Below are 20,887 nucleotides of genomic sequence, written 5' to 3' on the forward strand. Positions count from 1 at the left end.
GGAGTGGAGACTGAATCATTTGCATCTTATTATCTGTTAAATTTATACATTTTTTAAAAATTATTTATTTATATTTAATTGAGACGTTCATGGCCCTTTCGGCCCATGAACCTGTGCCACATTCAACATTCAATTTATTATGGTAATAAAACAGTTTCGTATTACATGAAAATGCCTCTTGCAGTCAGAGAGAAGCAAAAGAGAGCCCCCCTCCCTCCCAGAGTCACTGAGTGTCTGTGGATTCGCCTTCAGCCCTTCCACAGCCACAGAGACCAATCCAAACCAATGGCTACCCGAGCTCCAGATCTGAATCTTCAACATGATCAGGGCCCTCATCACCTCCTCGCATCCCGGTTCTGATACCTGGTTCCCCTCCAGCCAGTTCGAGCCAGTCTCCAGTGGTCTGCAGCCGGGCACAAGTCTCCCGACAGCAGCCCAGAGCTCTGTGGATTCCTCCGCTCAGTCGCCAGTAGCGGCCACGTGCTCTTGTCTCTCAGCCACAGAGCCTCCTCACGTTCGCCGCTGTTGTCGCCAGTCCTGTGTGTCATTTCCACCAGTTCTCCCTCTCAGATAGTGCGTGATCTTCCCGCTCTCTGGTTCCCTGCTCCAGTCCTCTGCTTCCCCAGAGTCTGCAGCCCCTCATGGCTGCTACCGATTAATAGGCGCTGCCATCAATTACATCCAATTGACCTCCAACCCTCCAGTTCATTTTGAAGGAAGGGAGGAAACAGGAGTCCCCAGGGAAAACATACATAGACACAGGGAGAACATACAAACTCCTTACAGACAGCGCTGATCAAAACCCCTGTCCCGATTGCTGGTGCTGTAACAGCGTAGCACGAACTGTGCTGTCCGTTCTCTGATTTTTCCCATTGTTCCAGTTCCTGCACCTATTTCTATAACATATTGTCCCAAAAATCACACCTCACTGATGTTCCCAGCACCCAAACACTGGGGATACTGACAACCTTCACCTCTGGGACGAGAGAGGAAGCAACGCACATGCAAAATGCACATGAGACCCTGAATGAGTTCGGGATTGACCCCGAGTTTACTGGAGCTGAGAGTAAACAGCACTACCTGCTGCACTGCAATGTCACCAAATGAAGCAAGAGGTGTGGGGCGAATGGTTGAACGAGGGAGGCGAAGACTGCCACTGCAGCTGTGCTGTCTGGGGGAGGGTAAATGGAAAGAGGTAACTGAGGATAAACAACAGTCACAGGAAAAAAGAGAATTTAGAAATACTCCAATTTATTGCCAGAGTCCATACACAACATCACGTACAACACTGAGGTTCTTTAACCTGTGGGCATGGCAGAATTACCACTTATTGGGAGTGCAAAATAAATGTACTCCATGCACATTAAAAACCTATTACAGATATCCTCAACATCTCACTCCAGCAGGGCATGGTATCAACCTGTTTCAAACACCACGATGAGTGTGGTGACCTGCCTAAATTACTATTGTCCCAATGACACTCACATTCACAGGGATGAAGTGTTTTTAAAGGCTGGTATTGGTGGTCGGGCAGCATCTGCTAAGAGAAAAGAAAGAGTTAAAGCTTGAGGTTGATCGAGGTGGCACAGTTAGTGTTACGGTCAGCGTCAGCGATTGGGACCAGGGTTCAAATCGCGCGCTGTCTGTAAGGAGTTTGTACATTCTCTCTGTCTCTGTTTGGGTTTCCCTGGGGGCTCCGGTTTCCTCCCACCCTTCAAAACATACCAGGGTTGTATGTTAATTGGGTGTAATTGAGTGGCACGGGCTCATAGTTCGAAAGGGCCTGTTACCTGCTGTATGACTAATTTTTTAAGATGTATATCAGAACTGGCCAGTTCTGACACAATGAGGAATGTTGTTACCTACCAGAATCGCTGAGGGTTGCAACAACCCCAGTCATTTGCTCCATCTGGAAGTAAAACACGAAAATCTGTAGACACCGTGGTTGACACAACGCTGGGGAAACTCGGCAGGACAAGCAGTGTCCTTTATATGGCAACAGTAAAAGTACAGAGCTGACGTTTTGGGCTTGAGCCCCATGTCAAGGTGTGGGAAAATGTCGGCAAGCATTCGAACAACAGGGAGCGGGGGAGCGGGGTGGTCACAAGGAAGGAGGTGATCTCTGCTGTCCCATCCCACCCCTATCAATGCATCACCTATGACCTTGTGACCAAACCCCTCCCCCCCCACTCTATTGTTTGGACGCCTGCCAACATTTTCCCACACCTTGATGCGCGGCTTAAGCCTGAAACGCTGGTTCTATATCTTGACCTTTACGACATCAAGGACACTGCTTGACCTGCTGGGCTTGCTTCATCTGAGCAGTTCAGGATCCTGCCACCAGAGGTCAACATCTCTGTACTCTCTCTATTTTATTGATAGGTTTCCTGTAGTTCGGTGACCAAAACTGCACACAATTCTCCAAATTAGACCTTAGCAATGTCTTATTCAACTTCAAATAATATCCCAAATCCTGCACAATATTTTGATTTCTGAAGGTCAATGTGCCAAAAGGACTCTTTACAACCCTATCCACCTGTGACACCCCTTTCATGGAATTATGTCCTGGTATTCCCAGATCCTTCTGTTCCATTGCACTCCTCAGTGCCCAACCATTTACTGTGTATGTCCTTTCTTGGTTTGTCCTTCCAAAATGCAACATCTCTGTGGTGATATGTTTCCTCCATTGTATATAGTTATGATTGTGTCTATGGAGCTGGCCCACCCATGGATGACTCATACCCTAGAACTTCTCTCCCATGGTCCTGGGCCATAAAGGTTGAGCCACCTTTCCCTTGCCGCCATTCCTATCCTGGGATCCAGGCCAACAAGGTTCCTCTGTGTATTAAAGCCTATCATTTCCTCGGCTTGTCTCTGTGGTTACTGATAGTGCCCTACAATCTCACACTTGTCTGCATTAAATTTCTTCTGCCATTTTACAGCCCATTTTTCCAGCTGGTCCAAATTCCTCTGCAAGCTTTGAGAACCTTCCTCGCTGGTCACAACGCCTCCAAGCTTAGTGTCATTCAAATCCACTGATCCAGTTTACCACATTTACATCTGGATTGTTATACAGACTTTACATTGACAGTACAGGCCCTTCGGCCCAGGATATAATGCTGCCTTAGATAAACCTATTCACCAATTGTAGAGCTCGTCGAAAGAATCAAAGATTTGTTGATCCAAACCAAGGCTTTTATTAGCAAAAGACAGGAGCTCTTCACAGGTGGCCGACCAGTCCGGAATGATCCAACCTGGCTAGGGACACCACCCTTTAAGGCCAAAACAGTAGGCGTGGCTAAGCTCTCAGCCAATCGCTGTAAGCACAGTCTAGATACTGTATATATATTGGTGATAGATCTGTACTATCACACCAATCTAATCCTCTAATTTTCTTTCAACTATGTGCCTATCTAAGATTCTTTTAAATGTCCAGGGTTGTATGTTAATTGGGTGTAATTGAGTGGCACGGGCTCATAGTTCGAAAGGGCCTGTTACCTGCTGTATGACTAATTTTTTAAGATGTATATTGGAGTATTTCTAAATTCTTTTTTTCCCCGTAACTGTTGTTTATCCTCAGCATTTCAGGCTTAAGCCCCACATCAAGGTGTGGGAAAATGTTGGCAGGCATCCAAACAATAGAGTGGGGGGGAGGGGTTTGGTCACAAGGTCGTAGAAGTTGCCAGCCTCCACCAGCACCCCCAACCACATGTTCCAGGCCCCCACAACTCTGAGTAAAAAGAAAACATATTCCTGACGGCTTCCCTGAACTTTCCTCCCCTCACCTTAAGCAGATGTCCTCTGGTGTTGACTACTGATGCAGGTGCTAGCTGTCACCCTATCCATGCCTCATAATCTTCTGGACCTCTACTAAGTCACCTCTTGTCCTTCTCTCCAAAGGGGAAAGTTCCAGCTCTGCCAACCTTGCCTCATAAGACTTACTATATTTTTCAAGCCAGGTAACATCCTGGTAAGTTTCCTTTGCCCCGTCTCCACAGCTATCACATCCTTCTTGTAATGAGGTGACCAGAACCGAACACAGTTCTCCAAGTGTGGTCTTACCGGAGATTTAAAGAGTAGAAACGTCACCTCATGGTCATGAATCATTGATGCAAATAACAAATACCAACGAGCTCAGCCCCAGTTCCTGAGACACACTAGAAGCCACAACAGAGAGGCAGCCACAGCCGACCATCCCTGTGGTGGGGATGAGAGGGTGACCGGGGAGGGGGTCTGCTGCCCATGGAGGGGACAAAAGGGTTCAGTTCCTATGAGGGTGACCAGGGGGGGTCTGCTCCCCATGGAGAGGACCAGGGGGCGTCCACTCTCCATGGGGGGGGGGACTAGGGGGTTCACTCCCCATGAGGGGGGACTAGAAGGGGTGTGCTGCCAAGGGGTGGACCAAGAATCCACACCCTGTGGAAGGGGACCGGAGAGACCAGGGGGTTCACTCACTGTGGGGGGGGGGGTCCAGGGGTCTGCTCCCTGTGGGATGGACCTGGGAAGCCCGCTTCCCGTGGAGGGGACTGGAGAAACCTGGGAGGCCCGCTCCCTGTGGGGAGGGACCAGGGGGTCTGCTCCTTGTGGGGGGACTAGGAGGTTCACTCCCTGTGGGGAGGGTCTGGGGGGGTCTGTTCCTCATGGGGGGACCAGGGAGGTCCTGTGGGGGATTTCTGTGTTGACTGTGGCTTTCCTGAGGCAGAAATGGTCAGGGGTGCTGCTGCCCATTAAAAGTGATGGAAATCACTTTCTAATCTTTGGAAGTTTTAGGTTTTTGCAAGGAACATGGCTTCCACAGCTGAGCCTGCTTTCTATTGCCCATCCTCTCGAAGAGGCCCTCTCGAGAGAGCCAACACAGGTAATTGTTAGGCCACAACAACAGCCTCCACACCCAGGCTGAATATTCTTGGTCACTAATAATTATCAGGTTTCTAACAGGCCTAGATGGGAGGGCCCTGCGTTACACACTGAACATTTTGTATGGGTACAGGTCACAGCCTCAACATAGCAGACAGAGCTGGGAGAGGTCCCAAAGAGTTATTCCACAAATCCAAACAAACAGACATGAATGTTTAATGTGGAAACAGGAAATGAAATCGAAGTAGAGGTTGTTGATCGTCAGAACGAGGTTCAGCAGTCCGATGAGTGTGTTGTTGGGGGATCTGGATGAGTCTTTGAGGAAGGAAAGGAGAGCCCTCATACCTTCCCTGTGCACGACAGGGTGGGCATGAAGGATGCGATTGCTTGGGGGGGGTGGGTTTTGGGCCTGATTCACCGTAATATTGTAGGGGGATTGAACATTTCTCCCTCCAACATGCTGCCTGATCCATCAGACTCTTCAAGAAGTCATTGTTAATGCCAACTGTGCAAAGAGCACAGACGGAAGATGAGGTGTTGCTCCTCCAATTTGCAGGTGGTCTCAGTTATGATACCATGGACAGACATGTCGGCAAGGGAATGGGGTGTGGAATTGAAATGGGCGGCCACTGGGAGATCAGCGATCCCAACCGCAACCCAACAATCGGCACTTTGCCACTCAGTACAGAAGATCAAGCCACTGGACTGGCTTAACCTGTAAGACTTTGTGCCCAACGTCACCCCGCCGGACAATAAAAAAAAACAAGGGGTGAATGTGGTGAACTGCTTTATCCTGATTACCTGGCTTCATCTCATCCTGTGACTGTACCTGCAGCCTCTTCCTCTTTTGACCTTGAATAAAGCCTCCAGCATCCTGTCCCTTCCCCAGAAATCCCGGCTCACGACACAGGATGAGGTCCTTGTCCGTCTCGGTGCATCAGAAACCTAGTCCGATAAAAGCTCAATGAACAATCTGTGCAAAGTCTGTTACTTCGTGCAAACAATACAGCTGGGAGATGAGCACTGGCAATCTCCAGCACAGCTATCCCACAAACTTCACATCCACCCATTCAATTCAGTCAGATAATGTAATTGCAAGATTAGGCAATTGCCTCTGGCAGGTTCAATGTCCAATAGTGTTGTTCCATGAGATGTTCACTGTCCAATGGCAATGTGCTCTGTGGAGCTCATTGTCCAATGACATTACTGACTGTGAGGTTCACTGCCCAATGACATTGTTTTGTGAGGGGCATGCTGTCCAATGGCATTGCCCTCAATGGAATTTCATCATCATCTCAGAGAACCCCTACTACATCACCAATTTTGATGTCATCCACATATTTACCAACCACACTAACAACATTCTCATCCAAATAATGCAGACGATAAACAACAATGGTCACAGAACTGATCCGTGCAGGACATCAGTGGTCACCGGTTTCCAAACTGTAAGTCAACTCTTCCACCTCCACCAAACCAATTCTGCATTGAATCGGCCAGCTTGCCCTTGGTTCCATGATCTGAACTCCCATTTCATCCTGCCAAAGGCTTTGCTGAAGTCAATGGAGAGAGTATCTATCATCCTAGCCTTATCATCCCTCTTCCTCACATCCTCAAAAACTATAGTATATACTCATGAAGAAGTCATTTTTAAGACCATTTTTTAACGTTAATTACACATCTACTACTTTTGACCACAGTAAATACCTGTCCTGTTTGAGGCATTGGGGGTTCTGATGGGCAGGTGGACAGTCAATACCAGGTGGTAGGTTTACAGTCAGGGCAGAAGGCTGGGGCCTGGGCAAGAGTCTGTGATCGAGGCTTTGGGAACTCAGATGGGCTCTGGACAAGTTGCCAATGACACAGAAAGGTAATAAAGAACACTGATTGGAGGATACTCATCGAAGATGCAGTTGATCAACACTTTCCTCAACGTTCTCAGAGCATTGGCCCTGCCCCCAAGGATCTAAGGTTAGTTCTGGAGATGGGAGTCTGCTCCAACAGTTGATGTCCGGCGGCTTCAATCGTATCCACTAACATTTTTATTTGTTTTTCAACAAATTCTCTAAAATCCTGCCTTTTAAGTAACATGGGGTTTAATCTATATCTATATATTCTTGGAGGGATGTCCTCTAACTTTACTGTCAATATTAAGGGTGAATGGTCCAATAGTATTCTAGCTTTATATTCTGTTTTTATACTCTATCTTGCATACGAGCTGATAACAAAAATAGGTCTATTCTTGAGTATGTTTTATGTCCAGCCGAGTAATATGAATATTCCTTTTCCTTTGGGTGTTGTTTCCTCCATATATCCAAAAGTTGCATTTCTTCCATTGATTTAATTATAAATTTGGTTACTTTGTTCTTTCTGTTAATTTTTTTTCCCAGTTTTGTCCATATTTGAATCCAAAGTCAGGTTGAAATCCCCTCCTATTAATATGTTCTCTTGCGTATCTGCTACCTTCAAAAAGATATCTTGCATAAACTTTTGATCTTCTTCGTTAGGTGAATATACATTGAGTAGATTCCAAAACTCCGAATATATCTGACATTTTATCATTACATATCTCCCTGCTGGATCTATTATTTCCTCTTCTATTTTAAATGGCACATTTTTACTAATTAATATAGCTACTCCTCTTGCTTTTGAATTATACGATGCTGCTGTTACGTGTCCTACCCAATCTCTCTTTAATTTCTTGTGCTCCAATTCAGTTAAATGTGTTTCTTGCACAAATGCTATATCAATTTTTTCTTTTTTCAGTAAATTTAGCAGTTTCTTCCTTTTAATTTGGTTATGTATTCCATTAATATTTAAAGTCATATAGTTCAACGTAGCCATTTTATACTTTGTTTATCTTCCCTTTCCGTTTCTCCATCATTACCTTTCCTTCTTATCCATTTCTGTTTTCTTGTTTTGAACCCTTTATAAGACAACATTCCTAAAACATCAAACATTTTCCTTATTCTCCTATTTAAAACTTCTTTAGCCCCAATCTCCCCTTCCCCTCCTGAGTTGTCCTTTATCCCTTGTCGGACAACCACATCTCCCCTCTCCATTTGGATTTGCGAATTCACTCGCAAGCGTCAGCTGATTTTGCAGTGACCGCAACTCCTCCCCACCCAGCCCCCCCCCAGAAAAGATTTCACTTTTCATATGTAACAAAGGTCACTCTTTTAGTTCCCTCCTTATTCCCTCTATTCCATTTCCTTCCCTTATTAATTCTTGTCTATACTATCTATATTTTCCTCTAAATACGGATACATTCATGTATGCACATTATACATATACACACATATACCTCTTTACCCACATACATATAAATCGTGGTCATTTTTACTCTTATTACATATCTTCATCTCTCTGGTTGTTTTGTAATTGTTCTGCAAATTTCCTTGCTTCCTCTGGATCCGAGAATAGTTTTTTATTTTTTTCCCATAAGATCGTTTTCGATGTATTGAACTCCTTTCTCTTCTTCAGGAGTTCAAAACTTATGTGTCTTTTTAGTTCTCAGTCTTTTGTACTCTCGTTACACGTCTTCATCCCTCAGTCTATTTTGTAATTGTTCTGCAAATTTTCGTGCTTCCTCTGGATCCAAGAATAGTCTGCTTTGTTGTCCTGGAATAAATATTTTCAATACCGCTGGATGCTTTAGTATAAATTTATTCCCTTTCTTCCATAAAATCGCCTTTGCTGTATTGAACTCCTTCCTCTTCTTCAGGAGTTCAAAACTTATATCTGGATAAATGAAGATTTTTTGCCCTTTGTACCCCAGTGGTTTGTTGCCCTCTCTTACTTTTTCCATTGTCTTCTCCAGTACCTTTTCTCTTGTAGTATATCTTAGGAATTTTACTAAAATAGATCTTGGCCTTTGTTGTGGTTGTAGTTTAAAGGCCAATGCTCTATGTGCCCTTTCTATTTCCATATCTTGCTGTAGTTCTGGACATCCTAGGATCCTGGGGATCCAATCTTTTATAAACTCTCTCATATTCTTGCCTTCTTCATCTTCCTTAAGGCCCACTATCTTTATCTTATTTCTTCTGTTATAATTTTCCATTATATTTATTTTCTGAGCTAAAGGTTCTTGTGTCTCTATAACTTTTTTATTAGATTCCTCTAATTTCTTTTTTAAGTCCTCTACCTCCATTTCTACTGCTGCTTCCCGCTCTTCCATCTTGTCCATTTTCTTTCCCATTTCTGTTAAGGTCATATCTATTTTATTCATTTTCTCTTCTGTATTGTTTATTCTTCTTCTTAAATGATTAAATTCTTGCGCTTGCCATTCTTTAAATGATTCCATATATTCTTTAATAAGAGAAAGTATATCCTTTATCTTGCCTTCCCCTTCTTCTTCTATTTCACTGTACTCTTCCTCTTCCCCTTCTTCTTCCTCTGGGTTGGCCATCTGTTGTTTCTTTGTTGCCCTTTTCTTCTCTTCTTTCTTGTTTTTGTTGTCTTCTATGTTCTCCTCTTGCTGCAGGTGTTCTGCAGCTGTCATTGCCGGCTGTGGAGATCGACTCCCCAGCTGGTCACCCCTCCCATCGGTGTGTTTTTTTTGCATGCGCGGTTGCGCACTTTTACTCGGCTCAGCGAGCCATTTTTGTAGTCCACTTTTTACCGACCTGAGGGAGCGGGTTTCTCTCTCCACCGCAGGCCTCTTCAAGCAGGTAAGGCCTTCTCCTTCTTCTTCCGTTGTCTTCTCTTCCTCTCTTCTTACCGTTGGTTTTGATTTTTCTTTTTTCGTCGCCATCTTCTTTCCACCTTTATACTCACTTTTCTTTAATTTTTATTTTTGTGCCTTTGTGTTTTCCTTTGTTTTTCCCGACTTTTCTGGAGAGGGCTGGAGTTCACCGTCCGGCCACTACTCCATCACGTGACTCCCATCTTGATCTGCCCTCCTGAAACTCAGCCCTGGCTGACCTTTGCCCTCCCATCCTGGAGATCTGGCAGATTCTCTATTCAATATTTTTGTTCATTCATTTTACAGGGACACCTTTTCATTTCCAACTCAATCTGACCTAATTAGAATGCAGAAAGTGGTGAGGTTGAATTATTTGAGTTTTTAACCACTTCCTCTGATTTTGTGTGGCCTTCTGCAGCTTGTTGTGGAAAGTGAGCTCGAAACATGAGTTCCATTTGTCCAGCTTTCATCAGTGAGGGGAGAAGTTCTTGACAGTAGATTACATAGGACAATAATGATTTTCAAAAGGTTGGCTTCATGAAAAAATTGGGGATTATGATGGATAACTTCAAGCTGAACACAAAGATAATTTCACATTTGCTGAAATTAGATAAACATTTAATTAATTTTTATAAAATTTTGATGTTTAATCACATAATGATGCTGACACATTGCGTTATTTCAACCGACCTAAAAGTGTTTTGCCGCTGATTTTTGTTTGTACTCAGCATCTGATGCCCCTGTCTTGCAATGATGGATTCCAGTTGCCCTGGTCCTGCTTTTCTATGGTCGCAATGTCCCGGTAAAACCTTTCACTGCGTTCCTCATTCATTGCACCAAGATCATCAGGGAAGACGTCCAAGTGTGAATGTAGAAAATGCATTTTCAATGACATGTTGCACTTCATAGTTTTGTCTGCTTGAAGTAGACTTAAAATATGACAGGAAATCACAAAAATATATCTAAAGATATATCTAAAGGTATCATCTGTGATAGTAAAACTTACAGATGATTTTTCTGATGTGTGGTAGAAAGTGTCCATCATTGACACTGATGTTCCTGAACGTAAAGGGTAAAACACAAAATTCTGCAGTAAAAATACACAATGCTTGAAAAACTCAGAAAGTCAAACGGTGTCCTTTATATAGCAACCATAAAAATACAGAACCGGCGTTTCGAGCTTGAAACCTGCATCACGGTGTGGGAAAATGTCAGCAGGTCTCCAAACAAAAGAGTGGGGGGGAGGGGTGGGCACAAGGCAGGAGGTGATATCTGCTGTCCCCTTCCTCCCTTCTCCACCTATCACCTCCTGGCTTGTGACCTCCCCTTCCCCCCACTGTTTGACCTGTTGAGTTTCACCAGCATCGTGAGTTTTTACTTAGAGTGTAAAGCCCTGCAAAAGGTAGTGGACACAGCCCAGGACATCACAGGGGAAACCTTCCCCACCACCGAGAACATCTACAGGGAATGTTGCCATTGGAGAGCAGCAGCAATCATCAAGGATCCACACCACCCAGCATACATTCTGTTCTCGCTGCTGCCATCAGGAAAGAGGTGTAGGTGCCACAAGACTCACACAACCAGGTTCAGGAATAGCTGCTCCCCTTCCACCATCAGACTCCTCAACAACAAACTCAATCAGGGACTCATTTAAGGGCTCTTACTTTTGCACTTTATTGTTTGATTTTATTTCTCTTTATATTGCACTGTCAGCTTGTTTACATTTGTTTATTTGTTTACATGTGTACATTGTTGTGATGTTTCTTCAATTATGATAAAGAAACTTGGGTTCTTTTGATTTAGTTATATTTTATTATCAACTCACGACCTTGTGGGGCACATCCATTTTGTGCATCCAACCTGAGGTTGGACATCCCATCTCCAACTCCCTCTAGTGGTCAGGAGGATCACCAACTCTCAATCACCACATCCCCTTTCCTTAAGATGTTCAATCTAGCAACATTACATGGTAACACAGTATTCATTTCAATTTAAAGTTAAATACTTAAAGTTAAAGTTTAAAGTTAAAAACAAACATCAACGAAACAAATGTTTTAAGTGTGCAGTTCTTTTTCTTTTAGAGATTCAGCCTGTCAGATGCTTTGATAATGTGTGTGGATCTTCTCAATACAGGTGCATGTGTCAGCTCCACTGGTCCATGACTGTCTAGCTCTGATGGTGTTTCCTCGCTTGCTGTGCAGGCTGGATCCTCTGCATTTGTCTGTTCTTGCAGCATCACTTGCATTTTCAGCAGGCTCTTTTCATTCTTCCTCAGTATTTAACCCTCCTCTGCTCTGACAGTGTAGATTTACCTGGCCTTCTTATCCCAGGGGTTAAAACCTCTGAGTCTCATTGTGTTGTGTTGTGTCAGTGGCCCTAAACCTCTTGCTGCCTTATCAGAGTTTGCTTTATGTTTCCTTTGCAGACGCTTTTGTTTCCATTTGACATCTCTGTTCTTGTTTGAGTCTGCAGAGTAGGAACATAGGAACATAGGAAGTAGGAACAGGAGTAGGCCAAAAATGGCCCATCGAGCCTGCTCCGCCATTCAATAATATCATGGCTGATCTAATTTATGACCTAATTCCACCTACCTGCCTTCTCCCCATATCCCCTAATTCCTCTATCATGTAAAAAATTATCTAACCGAATTTTAAATATGTTTAATGAAACAGCCTCAACCACTTCCCTGGATAGAGAATTCCAAGCATTCACTACTCTCTGGGAAAAACTATTTCCTCATCTCTGTCCTAAATCTACTCCCCTGAATCTTGAGACTGTGTCCTCTCGTTTTAGGTTCCCCGGCCAGCTAAAAAAACCTTCCTACATCTATCCTATCCGTACCCTTCATAATCCTATATGTTTCTATAAGATCTCCTCTCATTCTTCTGAACTTGAGCGAATACAATCCTAGATGATTTAATCTTTCATCATAAGTCAACCCCTTTATCACAGGGATCAACCTAGTAAACCTCCTTTGGACCTTCTCCAAAGCCAGTATATCCTTCCTCAAATTTGGAGACCAGAACTGGACACAGTACTCCAGGTGCGGTCTCACCAGTACCTTATACAGTTGCAACATTACCTTCCTACTCCTGAATTCAATTCCTCTAGCGATGAAGGCCAACATTCCATTTGCCTTCTTAATAACCTGCTGCACCTGCAACCTAACTTTTTGCGATTCATGCACAAGCACTCCCAAGTCCCTCTGCACAACAGCATGCTGTAGTTTTTCACCCTTTAAATAATATTCAGCTCTTTTATTTTTCTTGCCAAAGTGGATAACCTCACACTTAATAACATTGTACTCCATCTGCCAGACCTTTGCCCACTCATCCAGCTTAACTATATCCCTCTGCAGACTCTCCACATCCTCATTACAATTTGTTCTTCCACTCAATTTGGTGTCATCCGCAAACTTGGCTACACCACATTTTGTCCCCTCCTCCAAGTCATCAATGTAAATGTTGAACAGTTGTGGGCCTAGCACCAATCCCATGCGGCACCCCACTTACCACTCTCTGCCAACCTGAAAAACTCCCACTTATCCTGACTCTCTGCCTCCTGTCAGACAACCAATTTTCAATCCAGGCCAATATACTTCCCCCGACTCCACTTTTCTGTAACTTACTGATAAGTCTCTTGTGTGGCACCTTATCAAACGCTTTCTGGAAATCCAAATATACAACATCAACCTGTTCCCCTCTATCCACCGCACCCATTATATCCTCAAAGAATCCTAACAAGTTTGTCAAACAAGATCTTCCCTTTCTAAAACCATGCTGTGTCTGCCTGATTGAACCCTTACATTCCAAAAGTTTCACTATTTCATCTTTAATGACAGCTTCAAGCATTTTTTTCAACTACAGACATCAAGCTAATTGGCCGATAATTTCCAGTCTTCTGCCTACATCCCTCCTTAAAAAGTGGCGTGACATTTGCTGTCTTCCAGTCTGCCGGGACCTGCCCAAAATCCAAGGAATTTTGGTATATGACCACCAATGCATCAACTATAACTTCTGCCATTTCCTTCAGAACCCTTGGATGCATATCATCAGGACCAGGTGATTTGTCTGGCTTTAGTCCCATTAGTTTCTCCATCAATACTTCCTTTGTAACAACTATTTTATCAAGGCCCTCCCCAACATTCGCATCCTTAACTCCGCACTTGGGCATGCTGGACGTGCCTTCCACTGTGAAGACTGATACAAAATATTTATTCAATGCCTTGGCCATTTCCTCATTTTTTGCTACCAGTTTTCCTTTCTCATCCTCCAAGGGTCCTATGTTAACTCTGGCCACCCTCTTCCGTTTCATATATTTATAAAATTTTTTGCTTTCTGTTTTTATATTTTGTGCCAGTTTACTTTCATAATCCTTTTTCCCATTTCTTATTACCCGCTTTGTAACCCCTTGTTGTCTCTTAAAGTTATCCCAATCTTCCAGTTTCCCACTGCTCTTTACAGCTTTGTACACCTGCGCCTTCAATTTTATACTCTCCTTTATTTCCTTTGATAACCACAGTTGATTTTTCCCTCCCTTGCTGCCCTTTTTCCTGACCGGAATATATTTTTGTTGAGCATTACCAAATATTTCTTTGAAAATCTTCCACTGTTCCTCAACAGTTTCATCAATTAGCCTGTGCTTGTCTTTATTACTTGGAAATGTAAACAGAAGGGCGGCCAAAGAAACTTGTAAAGAGTTGTCAACATATGTCTTTGGATTGAAGATCATCAGCTAAGTATTTACTGGAGAAGAATTTTGGTAACAAAGGTTGAATTGCTTTAGCTTGTATGGATAAAGCCCTTAAATGGTCATCAATAAAACCAAATGATGAAAGACTCTACAAGAATACATTCTCTTTTTAAGAGGATGTTGTAATGCTATGGAAGATATTGACAATATTCGTGATCTTTTTTTTTAGTTTTTTTATTTTTCACACCATAAATCACATTAACCATGGTACACACTTTTTACTTTTCACACATATACAGTGCCATTTTCTCCCCCCCCACCTCCCTCCTCCCATCCCACCCTCCCTACCTCCCCCCTCCCGTCCATTTAAGGTATACAATCTAGGATACATTAAACCAGTCAGACAATGTTGTCATTCAATAAAAATACACCAGAAATTCTACTGAGTCCATTCTTTTCATTTCCTTTTCCTTCCATTAACTTAGGTAATGATTGTCCCCGGTAGATTTTCGCTATTGTATTTAATGTAAGGCTCCCATATTTGTTCGAATATTTCAATATTATTTCTTAAACTATATGTTATTTTTTCTAATGGAATACATTTATTCATTTCTATATACCATTGTTGTATTTTCAAATTATCTTCCAATTTCCAGGTTGACATAATACATTTTTTTGCTACGGCTAGAGCTATCTTAACAAATCTTTTTTGTGCATCCTCCAAATTAATTCCAAATTCTTTGTTTTTTATGTTACTTAGGAGGAAGATCTCTGGATTCTTTGGTATATTGTTTTCTGTTATTTTATTTAATATCTGATTTAGATCTTCCCAAAATTTGTTTACTTTCTCACATGTCCAGATTGCATGAATTGTTGTTCCCATTTCTTTTTTACATCGAAAACATCTATCAGATACTGTTGGGTCCCATTTATTTAACTTTTAAGGTGTAATGTATAGCCTGTGTATCCAGTTATATTGTATCATACGTAACCTCGTATTTATTGTATTTCTCATCGTTCCGGAGCATAACTTCTCCCATGTTTCCTTCTTTATCTTTATATTTAAATCTTGTTCCCATTTTTGTTTAGTTTTACCATTTGTTTCCTCATTCTCCTTTTCTTGCAGTTTAATATACATATTTGTTATAAATCTTTTGATTATCATTGTATCTGTAATCACATATTCAAGGTTACTTCCCTCTGGCAAACTCAAACAGCTTCCTAATTTATCCTTCAAGTAGGATCTCAATTGGTAATATGCCAGCGCTGTATCTTGAGTTATATTGTACTTATCTTTCATTTGTTCAAAGGATAAGAATCTATTTCCTGAAAAACAATTTTCTATTCTTTTAATCCCTTTTTTTTCCCATTCTCTAAAGGAAAGGTTATCTATTGTAAAAGGGAGTAACTTGTTTTGCGTCAATATTAGTTTTGGTAATTGATAATTTGTTTCATTTCTTTCTACATGAATCTTCTTCCAAATATTGAGGAGATGATGTAATACTGGAGAACTTCTATGTTATACCAATTTTTCATCCCATTTATATAATATGTGTTCAGGTATCTTTTCCCCTATTTTATCTAATTCTAATCTCGTCCAATCTGGCTTTTCCCTTGTTTGATAAAAATCTGATAGGTATCTTAATTGTGCGGCTCTATAATAATTTTTAAAGTTTGGCAGTTGTAAGCCTCCTTGTTTATACCATTCTGTTAATTTATCTAGTGCTATCCTCGGTTTCCCCCCTCTCCATAAAAATTTCCTTATTATTTTCTTTAACTCCTTGAAGAATTTCTCTGTCAGTTGTATTGGCAATGCCTGAAATAAGTATAATATCCTTGGAAAAATGTTCATTTTAATACAGTTTATCCTTCCTATTAGTGTTAGTGGTAAATCTTTCCAATGCTTTAAATCGTCCTGTAATTTTTTCATTAGTGGATAATAATTGAGTTTATATAGTTGGCCGAGATTTTTGTTTATTTGTACACCTAGGTATCTTATAATTCCATTCTACTCTGTCAAAGGCCTTCTCTGCGTCTAAAGCAACTGCTACTGTAGGTGCTTTATTCCCTTCTACTGCATGAATTAAGTTAATAAATTTACAAATATTGTCTGTTGTGCGTCTTTTTTTGATAAATCCAGTTTGGTCTAAATTTACCATTTTCGGTACATACCCTGCTAATCTGTTTGCTAATAGTTTAGCTATTATCTTATAATCTGTGTTAAGTAAAGATATTGGTCTATATGACGCTGGTGAGAGTGGATCTTTCCCTTGCTTTAGTATTACTGTAATTATTGCTGTTTTACATGAATCTGGTAAGCTTTGTGTTTTATCAATCTGGTTGATTACTTCCAGGAGGGGCAGAATTAATAAGTCTTTAAATGTTTTGTAGAATTCTATTGGGAATCCATCCTCTCCTGGTGTCTTATTATTTGGTAATTTTTTTATTATCTCTTGTATTTCTACTATTCCAAATGGCTCTGTTAATTTATTTTGTTTCTCTATTTGTAGTTTTGGTAGTTCAATTTTAGTCAGAAATTCATCTATTTTCCCTTCTTTCCCTTCGTTTTCAGTTCGGTATAATTGTTCATAGAATTCTCTAAAGTTTTCCTTAATTTCTTTTGGATTATATGTAATTTGTTTGTCTTTTTTCCTTGATGCCAATACCATTTTCTTAGCTTGTTCTGTCTTAAGCTGCCATGCTAGGATTTTATGCGTTTTTTCCCCTAGTTCATAATATTTCTGTTTTGTCTTCATTATATTCTTCTCCACCTTATATGTTTGTAGTGTTTCATATTTTATTTTTTTATCCGCCAATTCTCTTCTTTTAGTTGTATCTTCCTTCATTGCTAATTCTTTTTCTATATTTACTATTTCCCTTTCCAACTGCTCTGTTTCCTGATTATAGTCCTTCTTCATCTTGGTTACATAACTTATTATTTGCCCTCTAATAAATGCTTTCATTGCATCCCATAGTATAAACTTATCTTCCACTGATTCTGTATTTATTTCAAAATACATTTTTATTTGTTTTTCAACAAATTCTCTAAAATCCTGCCTTTTAAGTAACATGGGGTTTAATCTCCATCTATACATTCTTGGAGGGATGTCCTCTAACTTTACTGTCAATATTAAGGGTGAATGGTCCGATAGTATTCTAGCTTTATATTCTGTTTTTATACTCTATCTTGCATACGAGCTGATAACAAAAATAGGTCTATTCTTGAGTATGTTTTATGTCCAGCCGAGTAATATGAATATTCCTTTTCCTTTGGGTGTTGTTTCCTCCATATATCCAAAAGTTGCATTTCTTCCATTGATTTAATTATAAATTTGGTTACTTTGTTCTTTCTGTTAATTTTTTTCCCAGTTTTGTCCATATTTGAATCCAAAGTCAGGTTGAAATCCCCTCCTATTAATATTTTCCCTTGCGTATCTGCTACCTTCAAAAAGATATGTTGCATAAACTTTTGATCTTCTTCGTTAGGTGAATATACATTGAGTAGATTCCAAAACTCCGAATATATCTGACATTTTATCATTACATATCTCCCTGCTGGATCTATTATTTCCTCTTCTATTTTAAATGGCACATTTTTACTAATTAATATAGCTACTCCTCTTGCTTTTGAATTATACGATGCTGCTGTTACGTGTCCTACCCAATCTCTCTTTAATTTCTTGTGCTCCAATTCAGTTAAATGTGTTTCTTGCACAAATGCTATATCAATTTTTTTCTTTTTTCAGTAAATTTAGCAGTTTCTTCCTTTTAATTTGGTTATGTATTCCATTAATATTTAAAGTCATATAGTTCAACGTAGCCATTTTATACTTTGTTTATCTCCCCTTTCCGTTTCTCCATCATTACCTTTCCTTCTTATCCATTTCTGTTTTCTTGTTTTGAACCCTTTATAAGACAACATTCCTAAAACATCAAATATTTTCCTTATTCTCCTATTTAAAACTTCTTTAGCCCCAATCTCCCCTTCCCCTCCTGAGTTGTCCTTTATCCCTTGTTGGACAACCACATCTCCCCTCTCCATTTGGATTTGCGAATTCACTCGCAAGCATCAGCTGATTTTGCAGTGACCGCAACTCCTCCCCACCCAGCCCCCCCCCCAGAAAAGATTTCACTTTTCATATGTAACAAAGGTCACTCTTTTAGTTCCCTCCTTATTCCCTCTATTCCATTTCCTTCCCTTATTAATTCTTGTCTATACTATCTATATTTTCCTCTAAATACGGATACATTCATGTATGCACATTATACATATACACACATATACCTCTTTACCCACATACATATAAATCGTGGTCATTTTTACTCTTATTACATATCTTCATCTCTCTGGTTGTTTTGTAGTTGTTCTGCAAATTTCCTTGCTTCCTCTGGATCCGAGAATAGTTTTTTATTTTTTTCCCATAAGATCGTTTTCGATGTATTGAACTCCTTTCTCTTCTTCAGGAGTTCAAAACTTATGTGTCTTTTTAGTTCTCAGTCTTTTGTACTCTCATTACACGTCTTCATCCCTCAGTCTATTTTGTAATTGTTCTGCAAATTTTCGTGCTTCCTCTGGATCCGAGAATAGTCTGTTTTGTTGTCCTGGAATAAATATTTTCAATACCGCTGGATGCTTTAGTATAAATTTATACCCTTTCTTCCATAAAATCGCCTTTGCTGTATTGAACTCCTTTCTCTTCTTCAGGAGTTCAAAACTTATATCTGGATAAATGAAGATTTTTTTGCCCTTTGTACTCCAGTGGCTTGTTGCCCTCTCTTACTTTTTCCATTGTCTTCTCCAGTACCTTTTCTCTTGAGGTATATCTTAGGAATTTTACTAAAATGGATCTTGGCTTTTGTTGTGGTTGTGGTTTAAAGGCCACTGCTCTATGTGCCCTTTCTATTTCCATTTCTTGCTGTAGTTCTGGACATCTTAGGATCTTGGGGATCCAATCTTTTATAAACTCTCTCATATTCTTGCCTTCTTCATCTTCCTTAAGGCCCACTATCTTTATGTTATTTCTTCTGTTATAATTTTCCATTATATCTATTTTCTGAGTTAACAGTTCTTGTGTCTCTATAACTTTTTTATTAGATTCCTCTAATTTCTTTTTTAAGTCCTCTACCTCCATTTCTACTGCTGCTTCCCGCTCTTCCATCTTGCCCATTCTCTTTCCCATTTCTGTTAAGGTCATATCTATTTTATTCATTTTCTCTTCTGTATTGTTTATTCTTCTTCTTAAATCATTAAATTCTTGCGCTTGCCATTCTTTAAATGACTCCATGTATTCTTTAATAAGAGAAAGTATATCCTTTATCTTGCCTTTCCCTTCTTCTTCTATTTCACTGTGCTCTTCCTCTTTCTCTTCTTCTTCCTCTGGGTTGGCCATCTGTTGTTTCTTTGTTGCCCTTTTCTTCTCTTCTTTCTTGTTTTCGTTGTCTTCTATGTTCTCCTCTTGCTGCAGGTGTTCTGCAGCTGTCATTGCCGGCTGTGGAGATCGACTCCCCAGCTGGTCACCCCTCCCGTCGGTGTGTTTTTTTTGCATGCGCGGTTGCGCACTTTTACTCGGCTCAGCGAGCCATTTTTGTAGTCCACTTTCTACCGACCTGAGGGAGCGGGTTTCTCTCTCCACCGCGGGCCTCTTCGAACAGGTAAGGCCTTCTCCTTCTTCTTCCGTTGTCTTCTCTTCCTCTCTTCTTACCGTTGGTTTCGATTTTTCTTTTTTCGTCGCCATCTTCTTTCCACCTTTATACTCACTTTTCTTTAATTTTTATTTTTGTGCCTTTGTGTTTTCCTTTGTTTTTTCCGACTTTTCTGGAGAGGGCTGGAGTTCACCGTCCGGCCACTACTCCATCACGTGACTCCTCTCAATATTCGTGATCTTGAAGTGCCTGGCAATATGTGAATCATCTTAGATAAATTACCCCACCAGATAGGGGGTAGATGGCAAAGACTGGCTTGGTGGGGGTAAAGATATATAACCAACACTTTGGGCTTGAGCCCTTCTTCAATGAATGGATACTAATGTCTTAGCTGGGTGTAGGGGAATGGGTGTTTCCAATGCATAAACATCCCGTTCTCACCAAAGTTCCACTGAACTTCCTTACTCTGATTTTCAGTTCCTCTCGTAAAAATCATCCTCGCTTCCCCCGCCTCCCCCTCCGCCTACTCTAGTTCAATGGCTTTCTCAAGCCACTGCCTGCTTTAATTTAGAGAAAATTAGAAGGGCTACATTTGACCCCCTGTTCAATTTGAAGAAACTCAACACCCATTCGTATAATATTTCCGTATGATTTAATTTCTAACATTTTCTCTGATTAATTCTCCCTTCTTGATACCATTAAGTTTCTCTTTTGGGTGACGACCACGCTTCTTATGTTTGATGAATGCTGATCCAAGGTTTTCCAGTTTCCGTTTTCATTTTTTTTCTCATTTAGATTAGAACAGGAGGTTTACTATAACGTGAATTCTTTGTTGTCCTGTGAGTACGGAGAGATGAAGACACTTCTGTTATTTACATTGTACATTGTAACCTTTTCAATCATGTATCTATTCCCTCTTTACATTGGCATTCAAGTCTTTTGTCTTTTGTCCATTGTCTATTGAACGTTTTATATTAAAACCAATAAAAAGATTTAAAAAATAGAAGAAAA

Source organism: Narcine bancroftii, chromosome 3 (assembly GCF_036971445.1).
Source record: "Narcine bancroftii isolate sNarBan1 chromosome 3, sNarBan1.hap1, whole genome shotgun sequence".
Taxonomy (NCBI): Eukaryota; Metazoa; Chordata; class Chondrichthyes; order Torpediniformes; family Narcinidae; genus Narcine; species Narcine bancroftii.